A 14,675-nucleotide genomic window follows, 5' to 3' on the forward strand; every position below is an offset into this window, starting at 1 on the left:
GGACTGGGCAGGAGGTGTGGCATGCATAGGATTCCTGACCAAGAGACCTCCCACCTGCTCTCAGACATAACATTGCTGTTACTGTGGAAACCAGACCCCTGGGGTGCCACATTCCCCCCTAGTGAAATTTAGTACTCCGGGACTAAACATATTTTTAGAAAAACAGAACAGGGTACCAACAATAATAATACAATAAGAAAAGCACATAAAGGTGGTCACGGCATGTCCGTAACCGGGTGCAGTCTTTGAAGAAAAGCAAGGTGTCCATTTCACCAAAACAGGGAGACGTAACCAGGTAGGGGTCTGTCCTGCCCCAAGTCCTTAACAGTCTTTAGTCCATCCTGGGTTACGCTCCACTAACTGTACAAGGTGGCCGCTCTCAGTCCTCGGCCAGTGGGGAAAAAGGGATGGCTGTTCACAGTCCTCAGCCTGGTAAGGGATAGGGGATGGCTGCTCACAGTCCTCAGCCTGGTAAGGGATAGGGAATGGCTGCTCACAGTCCTCAGCCTGTGGGAATTGGGGCACACGGGAACAGTTCACACTTGTCCCAACGGGGACCATATTTTACTTAGCAGCAGTCCTTGTACCCTAACGGGTAACTATGTACAGCTCTTTATTCACGCTACTTCCCTTCAGCAGCTATGTCCTCTTTGTGCTCCCCCCTAAGGGTAGTCCTCAGACCCGTCCGGGTCCTTTTGGCTTTCCTCATATTGGTAGTATGTGTCTGGACGATACCGCAGCTCCTCCTCAGTCAGACGGTGTACATGGAGGGCGTACAGTCCTTTGGCACCCGGGGAGTTCAGGCCTTGCGACCGGGCCTGGAGAGGGTCGCCGTTGATGACGCCCGGGGTCAGAGGGTGCGAATTTGGGCCTGGGCGCGGGCTGGTGGTGGCAGTGCCCAGGGCTGGAGGTATCGGCCGCAGGTCTTGTTGCGGGGGCTGGAGCAGATCGGTGTCTACAGCGCCCGGGGTCAGCGGCTCCACCAGGGGGCCCGGGAGCAGGCTGACGCTGGCAGCGTCCGGGACAGGGAGACTCCTCTTACCTGCTCCCGCGACAGCTCCTGCGTCACGCGTCTTCTCCTGGTGCTGGTCGGGGCCCGCGACGGCTGGGGCGCTGCCGATGCTGGGCAGCTTAGTCTGCTGCCGGTCCGCCATCTTGCTGTCCGTTCCTGGTGTCCTCCTCCCCCCTAGTGGACCGTGGCCTACCTTGCGATGATCCTCTTCCGTAGGCCGCGGCTCCGCAGTGGATCGTCAGGGTTGAGGACCTTCCGTCGCGCTCCTGTGACGTCGGCGTCTGCTGGGCTCCTTCCAGGACCTTACGCAACGTCCGGACGTGAGGCGGGGCTTCAGTTCTCGCGCTCTTTCGAAGTCCACGCCCCTCTTCTTCCCGCGCGGCGTCTTCAAGATGGCGTCCAACGGCGGGAAAACTCCACGGATGGCGGGAATCTTCACCACTGGTAAGTTTTGAACAGTTTTTTTCAGGCACGCAGTACCCGGTGGTTACGGGCACGAAATCCTGCCGACTACGCCAAAAGTTGACGCGCCCCCTGGGCCATGTTCAGGGGAAACCCGGAGCCGGATCTGGATAGGGGTAGTAGTCCTTGTGGCGGTGACCTGGTCCGTGCCCAGGGTGTCAAACTAAGTGGCAGTCTGTGGCAGTAGATGTTAACTTGATCGACTACGCCACCCGTTGAGTGCGGCTTTGAAGCCGCCGCTGCAGAACAGTCCACTGAGGCCAGGTGTATAGGTATGTGCAGCGTGGTGGTATAACCCCCAACGGGAGGGGTATGGCCTCAGGGCAGCAGATGTGGATGATGGGGGTAGCAGGAACCACTCAGAGACGATGCGGTGTAGTTCAGGGTCTTTACTGGTAACAAAGATAGACCCTCCCGGAGTACTTGCTAGCGATCGGGGCCTGGTCAGTCCTTGAGCAGATGGGATCTCCCCTGGCCAGGTGGAGTTGTAGGCCTCCCAAACTAACGATACTCTTCTGGCTACCTTGCTAGAGGCGGATATAAGTAGCCCACGTCCCTGAGTGTACCGTGTGGTGCTCACCCGTATGGCCGGTGACTCGGGGCCTTCTAATGGCTTCCGCTCCACGACGGCGGTGCTGGTCCCACGCGTGTGACCGTGCCTTCGGGTTTCTGGGCCAGAGGACCTGAAATCCCCTGCCGGTCGGTTTCTGCTGCTGGGTAAGGATTAGTCCCCACAGCCTCGGACTCCGGGTCCGGTGATAACTTCTCAGTCAGGGCGAGCTCTGCAGCTGCCAGCCCCTGACTCCTTGTAGCACTGCTCCCACAGAGCTCCTGTTGTTTCTTCCTATGCTGCTTCTCTTCTCTACTCCAGGCATGGCCCAGGAGCTGGGCCCAGCCGGAACCACAGCTCCCTGTCAGCCCCTCCTGGCCGAACTCTCCCTCAGAACTCTCTAACCCTGCCTCAGCCCCAGGTTTATATAGGAGAAGTCCTTCCCCTCCCAGGACTGGGCAGGAGGTGTGGCATGCATAGGATTCCTGACCAAGAGACCTCCCACCTGCTCTCAGACATATCATTGCTGTTACTGTGGAAACCAGACCCCTGGGGTGCCACACTCTTCTTTTCCAAGGGGCATTTAAACCGTCTTTTTAAGCTACTGCGACCTGCACGTCTCTTCCATATGCACGTCTCTTTGCATATTCCCACTGCATTTTGGGGTAAGTGAAGAGTCTCCGCGAGCTCAAAGAACACTGGATTTTGGCTGTTGGAGCTGAAAAGAGGACATCGGTAAACCGCGCGCCTACCGGCGCGCGCATTTTGAGGCTTTTTTTTTAAGCTTTTTTCACTGTTTTCAGAACATTAACAATAAGAACATGGAAGAGTCCAGGAGCCATTTGGTGAGCTGCATATCCTGCTACATGTTCACAGACTTGCCAGTGGAAAAGCCAAACTTCACATGCCAGAAATGCAAGCTTTTGTCCCTGTTGGAGGAAAAGTTGCAAAATCTAGAAGAGAGGTTAACTACCTTGAAAATCATTAAGGAAGGTGAAGAGTTCTTAGACAGAGCAGAATTATCTCTTCATGATTCAGAAAGAGAAGAAATTCGAACTGCACCTGACGAAACAGAGGAATGGAAGCATGTGACCCACAGAAGCAGGAGGATCGAGAGGCAGTCAGCACCCATACTGCTCAGGAACCAGTACCAGGCTCTCATGCAGGAGAACCACGAAGAAATACAGCAAAATAAGACTTTGCCAGCAATGAATAACCTTGTAAGCCCTCAGAATCCTCCTGGATGGAGAAAGAAGAATGTTGTGAAGAAAAAACGGAGAGTGGTGGTCATGGGGGATTCCCTGTTAAGAGGAACAGAGGCCGCTATCTGCAGACCAGACATAACCTCAAGAGAAATGTGCTGTCTTCCAGGAGCAAAAATTAAAGATGTGTCTGACAGGATATCAAGACTCTTCAGACCTACAGATCACTACCCATTCCTGCTAATACATGTGGGGACAAATGACACCGCAAGAAAGGACCTGGAAACCATCTGCAGTGACTTTGAAGACTTAGGCAAGAAAGTGAAAGAATTGGGAGCGCAGGTGGTCTTCTCATCCATCCTCCCAGTGGATGGCCATGGAACAATGAGGTGGAATAAGATTCTACAGGTGAACAACTGGCTACGTCGATGGTGCCGTCAACAAGAATTTGAATTTCTGGATCACGGAATGAATTACCTATACGATGGACTACTTGCTAGAGATGGGGTGCACCTAACGAAGACTGGAAAACATGTATTTGGAAGTCGCCTTGCTACACTCATCAGAAGAGCTTTAAACTAGAACAATGTGGGAAGGGAAGCAAAAGGCCAGAAAAAGCCATACAGCTGACAAATACTATTGAGATCTGTGCTACTGGAAGTGGAAAGGAAGAACAAAGACAAAACAATTTAAATAATAAAAATATGGGAGGAAGAGAAACCAATCACAAACTAAAATGTTTTTATACAAATGCACAAAGCATGGGCATAAACAAGGAGAATTGGAACTACTAATGCAAGAAAAGAAATATGATGTCATTGGAATCACTGAAACTTGGTGGGACGATACACATGATTGGAATAAAAGGCTAAAAGGATACAACTTATTTGCAAGAAACAGACTTGATAAACGAGGAGGAGGTGTTGCATTGTATGTTAGAAAAGCGTATATCTGCACAGAGATTGAAGCTTCAGAGACTGGGAGTTCTGTGGAAACTGTTTGGGTAAGAATACAAGGAGAGAACAACGGAAAGGACACCATTGTAGGCATTTACTACAGGCCACCTGGGCAAGCTGAAGATATGGATGAACTCTTTATGTATCAAATGACCAAGTTCTCCAAAAAATATGACGTAGTGGTCATGGGAGATTTCAACTATCCAGACATTTGTTGGGAATCTCTTTCAAGTAAAACTAACAGGTCGAGCAAATTCTTATCCTCTCTTGCTGACAACTTTATCTTCCAAAAGGTAGGGGAGAAAACAAGGGGATCTGCTACTTTGGATCTAATCCTTATAAACAGGGAGGAAATGGTTGAGGAGGTAAAGGTGGCTGGGACCCTAGGAGGCAGCGATCATGCTATTATAGAATTTTGGATAACTAGAGGAGGAAGACATGTGAAGACTCAAACTTCAAGGTTAGATTTTAGAAAGGCAGATTTTAAGAGACTCAGAAAGAGAATAGGAGGGATCCAATGGCTGGATGTCCTTAAGGACAAAAATGTCCAGGAAGGATAGGAAATTTTTAAAAATGAGATTCTCAAAGCACAATCGTTAACAATCCCGAAAAGTAGGAAGAATGGGAAGCATTTAAGGAAACCAGGATGGATGAACACAGAACTTAAACACATGCTAAAAGGAAAGAAAGAAATGTTTATTAAATGGAAAGAGGGAGGCATATCTAAAGAAGATTATAATGCAGTCTGCAGATCCTGCAGGGCACGTATCAGGTTAGCTAAAGCTGACAATGAATTAAGGCTTGCAAGAGATGTCAAAAGCAATAAAAAAGGATTTTGGGGGTATGTCAAAAGTAAAAGAAAAGTCAAAGATGCTATAGGATTTTTACAGGATGAAAATGGAGAAAAGGTAAGAGAGGATGTTGAGAAGGCCGAACTTTTTAATTCCTATTTTGCATCTGTTTTCTCTCAGAAAGAAAATGTAACATCAACTGATCTTCACTGTCCTTTTAAAGGAATAGAGGAATCCAAGTTATCTGTAAACAGAAAGATTGTGAGGGAATATTTAGCTAACATAAATAAGTTCAAGTCTCCAGGTCCAGATGAATTACACCCCAGAGTACTGAAGGAGATCGTAGAAGAAATTTTAGAACCAGTCTCCATAATCTTTGAAAATTCTTGGAGAACAGGAGAAGTCCCAGAAGACTGGAGAAGAGCAAATGTTGTTCCTATCTTCAAAAAGGGGAAGAAGGTGGACCCTGGGAACTATAGGCCGGTGAGTCTGACTTCTATACCAGGAAAGATCTTTGAACAAATTATTAAACAACATGTATGTAAGTACATGGATACGAATGAAGTGATTAACCAGAGTCAGCATGGGTTTGTAACTAACAAGTCATGTCAGACTAACTTAATTTCCTTCTATGACAGAATCACTGACTGGGTGGATCAGGGAAATGCTGTAGATATAGTATATCTTGACTTCAGCAAAGCATTTGACAAAGTATCTCACACCATCCTTATTGAAAAAATGACCAAGTATGCAATGGACCAGGCAACTGTTAGGTGGATTCATAACTGGCTTAGTGATCGGACTCAAAGGGTGGTTGTAAATGGCTTCACATCCAGCTGGATGAATGTCTCAAGTGGGGTACCACAGGGCTCCGTCCTGGGACCTGTATTGTTCAACATCTTTATCAATGATTTAGATGAAGGAATTGAGAGTAAACTGATTAAATTTGCTGATGACACAAAGCTAGGAGGGATAGCTAATACTAGAGAAGAGAGAGAGAGGTTTCAAAAAGACCTAAATAAACTGGAGCAGTGGGCAGCAACCAACAGAATGGTTTTTAACAGGGAAAAATGCAAAGTACTACATCTGGGCAATAAAAATGAAAAAAGCATATACAGAATGGGAGGAATAGAGCTAAGCAACAGTACATGTGAAAAAGACTTAGGTATACTAATAGATAATAGACTGAACATGAGTCAACAGTGTGATGCAGCAGCAAAAAAGGCAAATACAATTCTGGGATGTATTAACAGAAGCATACAGTCTAGATCACGTGAAGTCATTATCGGTCTTTACTACTCTTTGGTCAGACCTCATCTGGAATACTGTGTACAGTTTTGGGCACCACATTTTAAAAAAGACATAGACAAACTGGAGCAAGTTCAGAGAAGAGCGACCAGAATGGTGACTGGTCTGCAAACCATGTCCTATGAGGAACGGTTGCAGGATTTGGGAATATTTAGCTTGCAAAAAAGAAGACTGAGAGGAGACTTAATAGCTGTCTACAAATATGTCAAGGGCTGTCACATTGTAGAAGGATCATCTTTATTCTCATTTGCACAAGGAAAGACTAGAAGCAATGGGATGAAACTAAATGGGAGGAGACACAGATTAGATATTAGAAAAAACTTTTTGACAGTTAGGGTGATTAATGAGTGGAACAGGCTGCCACGAAAGGTGGTGAGTTCCCCTTCAATGGACGTCTTCAAACAGAGGCTGGACAGACATCTGTCTGAGATGATCTAGTGAATCCTGCTTTGAGCAGGGGGTTGGACCAGATGACCCAGGAGGTCCCTTCCAACTCTACCATTCTATGATTCTATGATTCTATGATTCCATGGGGCATTTAAACCGTCTTGTGAAGCTACTGCGACCTGCACGTCTCTTCCAAGGGGCATTTAAACCGTCTTGTTAAGCTACTGCAAACTCCACCGCTCTTCCAAGGGGCATTTAAACCGTCTTGTTAAGCTACTGCGACCTGCACTTCTCTACCAAAGGGCATTTAAACCGTCTTGTTAAGCTACTGCGACCTGCCAGTCTCTTCCAAGGGGCATTTAAACTGTCTTGTTAAACTACTGCGACCTCCACCGCTGTTCCAAGGGGCATTTAAACTGTCTTGTTAAGCTACTGTGACCTGCACGTCTTTTCCAAGCGGCATTTAAACTGTCTTGTTAAGCTACTGCGACTTGCACGTCTCTTCCAAGGGGCATTTAAACCGTCTTGTTAAACTACTGTAACCTCCACCCCTTTTCCAAGGGGCATTTAAACCGTCTTGTTAAGCTACTGCGACCTGCACATCTCTTCCAAGGGGCATTTAAAACGCTGTGTTAAGCTCCTGCGACCTGCATGTCTCTTCCAAGGGGCATTTAAACCTTCTTGTTAAGCTACTGCGACCTGCAAGTCTCTTCCAAGGGGCATTTATACCGTCTTGTTAAGCTACTGTAACTTCCAACACTTTTCCAGGGGGCATTTAGACCGTCTTGTTAAGCTACTGCGACCTGCACTTATCTTCCAAGGGGCATTTAAACCACTGTGTTAAGCTACTGCGACCTGCATGTCTCTTCCAATGGGCATTTAAACCTTCTTGTTAAGCTACTGCGACCTCCACCTCTCTTCCAAAGGGCATTTAAACAGTCTTGTTAAGCTACTGCGACCTGCTCTTCTCTTCCAAGGGGCATTTAAACCGTCTTTTTAAGCTACTGTGACCTGCACGCCTCTTCCAAGGAGCATTTAAACCGTTTTGTTAAGCTACTGCGACCTGCACGTATATTCCAAGGGGCATTTAAACCGTCTTGTTAAGCTACTGCGACTTGCACGTCTCTTCCAAGGGGCATTTAAACCTTCTTGTTTAGGTATTGTAACCTCCACCACTTTTCCAAGGGGCATTTAAACCGTCTTGTTAAGCTACTGGGACCTGCATGTCTCTTCCAAGGGGCATTTAAACCGTCTTGTTAAGCTACTGGGACCTGCATGTCTCTTCCAAGGGGCATTTAAACCGTCTTGTTAAGCTGCTGCAACCTGCATGTCTCTTCCAAGGGGCATTTAAACCGTCTTATTAAGCTACTGCGACCTGCACTTCTCTACCAAAGGGCATTTAAACGGTCTTGTTAAGCTACTGTGACCTGCACGCCTCTTCCAAGGAGCATTTAAACCATCTTGTTAAGGTACTGCGACCTCCACCGCTCTTCCAATGGCATTTTAACCGTCTTGTTAAGCTACTGCGACCTGCACGTCTCTTCTAAGGGGCATTTAAACTATCTTGTTAATCTACTGCGACTTCCACCACTTTTCCAAGGGGCATTTAAAGCGTTTTGTTAAGCTACTGCAACCTGCACGTCTCTTCCAAGGAGTATTTAAACCGTCTTGTTAAGCTACTGCGACCTCCACCGCTCTTCCAAGGAGCATTTAAACCGTCTTGTTAAGCTACTGCGACGTGCACGTCTCTTCCATGGGGCATTTAAACTGTCTTGTTAAGCTACTGCGAACTACACGTCTCTTCCAAGGGTCATTTAAACCAACTTGTTAAGCTACTGCGACCTGCACGTCTCTTCCAACGGGCATTTAAACCATCTTGTTAATCAACTGCATCCTCCACCGCTATTCCAAGGGGCATTTAAACCGTCTTGGTAAGCTGCTGCGATCAGCACGTCTCTACCAAGGGGCATTTAATCCATCTTGTTAAGCTACTACGACCTACACCGCTCTTCCAAGGGGCATTTAAACCGTCTTGATAAGCTACTGCGACCTGCACGTCTCTTCCAAGGGGCATTTAAACCGTCTTGTTAAGCTACTGTGACCTGCATGTCTCTTCCAAGGGGCATGTAAACCTTCTTGTTAAGCTACTGCGACCTGTATGTCTCTTCCAAGGGGCATTTAAACCGTTTTGTTAAGCTACTGTGACCTGCACGTCTCTTCCAATGGGCATTTAAACCGTCTTGCTAAGCTGCTGCGACCTGCATGTCTCTTCCAAGGGGCATTTAAACCGTGTTGTTAAGCTACTGCGACCTGCACTTCTCTACCAAAGGGCATTTAAACCGTCTCGTTAAGCTGCTGCCACGTGCACGTATCTTCCAAGGTTCATTTAAACCGTCTTGTTAAGCTACTGCGACCTCCTCCGCTCTTCCAAGGGGCATTTTAACCGTCTTGTTAAGCTACTGCGACCTGCACGTCTCTTCCAAGGGGTCATTTAAACCATCTTGTTAATCTACTGCGACCTCCACCGCTTTTCCAAGGCGCATTTAAACCGTCTTGTTAAGCTACTGCGACCTGCACGTCTCTTCCAAGGGGTATTTAAACCGTCTTGTTAAGCTACTGCGACCTCCACCGCTTTTCCAAGGGGCATTTAAACCGTCTTGTTAAGCTACTGCAACCTGCACATCTCTTCCAAGGGGCATTTAATCCATCTTGTTAAGCTACTACGACCTCCACCGCTCTTCCAAAGGGCATTTAAATCGTCTTGTTAAGCTACTGCGACCTGCATGTCTCTTCCAAGGGGCATTTAAACCATCTTTTTAAGCTACTGCGACCTGCACGTCTCTCCCAAGGGGCATTTAAACCGTCTTGTTAAGCTACTGCGACCTGCACGTCTCTTCCATGGGGCATTTAAACCGTCTTGTTAAGCTACTGCGACTTGCACGTCTCTTCCAAGGGGCATTTAAACCTTCTTGTTTAGCTACTGCGACCTGCATGTCTCTTCCAAGGGGCACTTAAACCGTCTTGTTAAGCTACTGCGACCTCCACCGCTCTTCCAAGGGGCATTTAATCCGTCTTGTTAAGCTACTGCGACCTGCACTTCTCTACCAAAGGGCATTTAAACCGTCTTGTTAGGCTACTGCGACCTGCACGTCTCTTCCAAGGGGCATTTAAACCGTCTTTTTAAGCTACTGCGACCTCCACCGCTCTTCCAAGGGACATTTTAACCGTCTTGTCAAGCTACTGCGACCTGAACGTCTCTTCCAAGGGGCATTTAAACCGTCTTGTTAATCTACTGCGACCTCCACCTCTTTTCCAAGGGGCATTTAAATTGTCTTGTTAAGCTACTGCGACCTGCACGTCTCTTCCAAGGGGCATTTAAACCGTCTTGTTAAGCTACTGCGACCTGCACGTTTCTTCCAAGGGGCATTTAAACCGTCTTGTTAAGCTACTGCCACCTGCACGTCTCTTGCAAAGGGTATTTAAAACGTTCTGTTAAGCTACTGCGACCTGCACGTCTCTTCCAAGGGGCATTTAAATCATCTTGTTAAGCTACTGCGACCTGCACGTCTCTTACAAGGGGCAATTAAATCGTCTTGTTAAGCTACTGCGATCTCCACCGCTCTTCAAAAGGGGCATTTAAACCGTCTTGTGTAGCTACTGCGCCATGCACGTCTCTTCCAAGGGGCATTTAAACCGCCTTGTTAAGCTACTGCTACCTCCACCGCTCTTCCAAAGGGCATTTTAACCGTCTTGTTAAGCTACTGTGACAAGCACGTCTCTACCAACGGGCATTTAAACCGTCTTGTTAAGCTACTGCGACCTCCACTGCTCTTCCAAGGGGGATTTAATCCGTCTTGTTAAGCTACTGCGACCTGCACGTCTCTTCGAAGTGGCATTTAAAACGTCTTGTTAAGCTACTGCGAACTGCACGTCTCTTCCAAGGGGCATTTAAACCGTCTTGTTAAGCTTCTCCGAACTGCACGTCTCTTCCAAGGGGCATTTAAACCATCTTGTTAAACTACTGTGACCTGCATTTCTCTTCCAAGGGGCATTTAAACTGTCTTGTTAAGCTACTGCGACCACCACCGCTTTGCCAAGGGGCATTTAAACCATCTTGTTAAGCTACTGTAACCTCCACCACTTTTCCAAGGTGCATTTAAACCGTCTTGTTAAGCTACTGCGACCTCCACCGCTCTTCCAAAGGGCATTTTAACTGTCTTGTTAAGCTACTGTGACCTGCACGTCTCTACCAAGGGGCATTTAAACCGTCTTGTTAAGCTACTGCGACCTCCACTGCTCTTCCAAGGGGCATTTAATCCATCTTGTTAAGCTACTGCGACCTGCACGTCTCTTCGAAGGGGCATTTACAGCGTCTTGTTAAGCTTCTGCGAACTGCACGTCTCTTCCAAGGGGCATTTAAAACATCTTGTTAAGATTCTCCGACCTGCACGTCTCTTACAAGGGGCATTTAAACCGTCTTGTTAAGCTACTGTGACCTGCATGTCTCTTCCAAGGGGCATTTAAAGTGTCTTGTTAAGCTACTGCGACCTCCACCGCTCTGCCAAGGGGCATTTAAACCATCTTGTTAAGCTACTGTAACCTCCACCACTTTTCCAAGGTGCATTTAAAGCGGCTTGTTAAGCTACTGCGACCTGCATATCCCTACCAAGGGGCATTTAACCGTCTTGGTAAGCAACTGCGACCTGCACGTCTCTTCCAACGGGCATTTAAACCATCTTGTTGATCAACTGCGTCCTCCACCGCTTTTCCAAGGGGCATTTAAACCGTCTTGGTAAGCTGCTGCGATCTGCACGTCTCTACCAACTGGCATTTAATTCATCTTGTTAAGCTACTACGACCTACACCGCTCTTCCAAGGGGCATTTAAACCGTCTTGTTAAGCTACTGCGACCTGCATGTCTCTTCCAAGGTGCATTTAAACCTTCTTGTTAAGCTACTGCGACCTGCATGTCTCTTCCAGGGGGCATTTAAACCTTCTTGTTAAGCTACTGCGACCTGCAAGTCTCTTCCAAGGGGAATTTAAACCGTCTTGTTAAGCTACTGCGACCTCCTCCGCTCTTCCAAGGGGCATTTAAACCGTCTTGTTAAGCTACTGCGACGTGCTCGACTCTTCCAAGGGGCATTTAAACCGTCTTTTTAAGCTACTGCGACCTGCACGTCTCTTCCAAGGGGCATTTAAACCGTCTTGTTAAGCTACTGCGACCTGCACGTCTCTTCCAAGGGGCATTTAAACCGTCTTGTTAAGCTACTGCGACTTGCACGTCTCTTCCAACGGGCATTTAAACCTTCTTGTTTAGCTACTGTAACCTCCACCACTTTTGCAAGGGGCATTTAAACCATCTTGTTAAGCTACTGCGACCTGTATGTCTCTTCCAAGGGGAATTTAAACCGTCTTGTTAATCTACTGCGACCTGCACGTCTCTTCCAAGGGGCATTTAAACCGTCTTGCTAAGCTGCTGCGACCTGCAAGTCTCTTCCAAGGGGCATTTAAACCGTCTTGTTAAGCTACTGCGACCTGCACTTCTCTACCAAAGGGCATTTAATCCGTCTCGTTACGCTACTACGACCTGCACGTATCTTCCAAGGGGCATTTAAACCATCTTGTTAAGCTACTGCGATCTCCTCCGCTCTTCCAAGGGGCATTTTAACCGTCTTCTTAAGCTACTGCGACTTGCACGTCTCTTTCAAGGGGCATTTAAACCATCTTGTTAATCTACTGCGACCTCCACCTCTTTTCCAAGGGGCATTTAAACCGTCTGGTTAAGCTACTGCGACCTGCACGTTTCTTCCATGGGGCATTTAAAATGTCTTGTTAAGCTACTGCGACCTGCACGTCTCTTCCAACGGGCATTTAAAACATCTTGTTAATCTACTGCGACCTCCACCGCTTTCCCAAGGGGCATTTAAACCGTCTTGTTAAGCTACTGCGACCTGCACGTCTCTTCCAAGGGGCATTTAAACCATCTTGTTAAGCTACTGTGACCTGCACCTCTCTTCCAAGGGGCATTTAATCCATCTTGTTAAGCTACTACGACCTCCACCGCTTTTCCAAGGGGCATTTAAATCGTCTTGTTAAGCTACTGCGACCTGCATGTCTCTTCCAAGGGGCTTTTAAACCATCTTTTTAAGCTACTGCGACCTGCACGTCTCTCCCAAGGGGCATTTAAACCGTCTTGTTAAGCTACTGCGACCTGCACGTCTCTTCCAAGGGGCATTTAAACCGTATTGTTAAGCTACTGCGACCTACACGTCTCTCCCTTGGGGCATTTAAACCGCCTTGTTAAGCTACTGCGACCTGCACGTCTCTTCCAAGGGGCATTTAAACCATCTTTTTAAGCTACTGCGACCTGCACGTCTCTCCCAAGGGGCATTTAAACCGTCTTGTTAAGCTACTGCGACCTGCACGTCTCTTCCAAGGGGCATTTAAACCTTCTTGTTTAGCTACTGCGACCTGCACGTCTCTTCCAAGGGGCACTTAAACCGTCTTGTTAAGCTACTGCGACCTGCATGTCTCTTCCAAGGGGCACTTAAACCGTCTTGTTAAGCTACTGCGACCTTCACCGCTCTTCCAAGGGGCATTTAATCCGTCTTGTTAAGCTACTGCGACCTGCACTTCTCTACCAAAGGGCATTTAAACCGTCTTGTTAGGCTACTGCGACCTGCACGTCTCTTCCAAGGGGCATTTAAACCGTCTTTTTAAGCTACTGCGACCTCCACCTCTCTTCCAAGGGAAATTTTAACCGTCTTGTTAAGCTACTGCGACCTGCACGTCTCTTCCAAGGGGCATTTAAACCGTCTTGTTAAGCTACTGCGACCTGCACGTTTCTTCCAAGGGGCATTTAAACCGTCTTGTTAAGCTACTGCGACCTGCACGTCTCTTCCAAGGGGCATTTAAACCGTCTTGTTAAGCTACTGCGACTTGCACGTCTCTTCCAAGGGGCATTTAAACCTTCTTGTTTAGCTACTGCGACCTGCATGTCTCTTCCAAGGGGCACTTAAACCGTCTAGTTAAGCTACTGCGACCTCCACCGCTCTTCCAAGGGGCATTTAATCCGTCTTGTTAAGCTACTGCTACCTGCAATTCTCTACCAAAGGGCATTTAAACCGTCTTGTTAGGCTACTGCGACCTGCACGTCTCTTCCAAGGGGCATTTAAACCGTCTTTTTAAGCTACTGCGACCTCCACCGCTCTTCCAAGGGACATTTTAACCATCTTGTTAAGCTACTGCGACCTGCACGTCTTTTCCAAGGGGCATTTAAACCGTCTTGTTTATCTACTGCGACCTCCACCGCTTTTCCAAGGGGCATTTAAATTGTCTTGTTAAGCTTCTGCAACCTGCACGTCCCTTCCAAGGGGCATTTAAACCGTCTTGTTAAGCTACTGCGACCTGCACGTCTCTTCCAAGGGGCATTTAAACCGTCTTGTTAAGCTACTACTACTTGCACGTCTCTTCCAACGGGCATTTAAACCTTCTTGTTTAGCTACTGTAACCTCCACCACTTTTGCAAGGGGCATTTAAACCATCTTGTTAAGCTACTGCGACCTGTATGTCTCTTCCAAGGGGCATTTAAACCGTCTTGTTAATCTACTGCGACCTGCACGTCTCTTCCAAGGGGCATTTAAACCGTCTTGCTAAGCTGCTGCGACCTGCATGTCTCTTCCAAGGGGCATTTAAACCGTCTTGTTAAGCTACTGCGACCTGCAGTTCTCTACCAAAGGGCATTTAAACCGTCTCGTTACGCTACTACGACCTGCACGTATCTTCCAAGGGGCATTTAAACCGTCTTGTTCAGCTACTGCGATCTCCTAAGCTCTTCCAAGGGGCATTTTAACCGTCTTGTTAAGCTACTGCGACTTGCACGTCTCTTTCAAGGGGCATTTAAACCATCTTGCTAATCTACTGCGACCTCCACCTCTTTTCCAAGGGGCATTTAAACCGTCTGGTTAAGCTACTGCGACCTGCACGTCTCTTCCATGGGGCATTTAA

Source organism: Phyllobates terribilis, unplaced genomic scaffold, assembly GCF_046119375.1.
Source record: "Phyllobates terribilis strain yellow unplaced genomic scaffold, ASM4611937v1 Scaffold_15__1_contigs__length_34870131, whole genome shotgun sequence".
NCBI classification, from domain to species: domain Eukaryota; kingdom Metazoa; phylum Chordata; class Amphibia; order Anura; family Dendrobatidae; genus Phyllobates; species Phyllobates terribilis.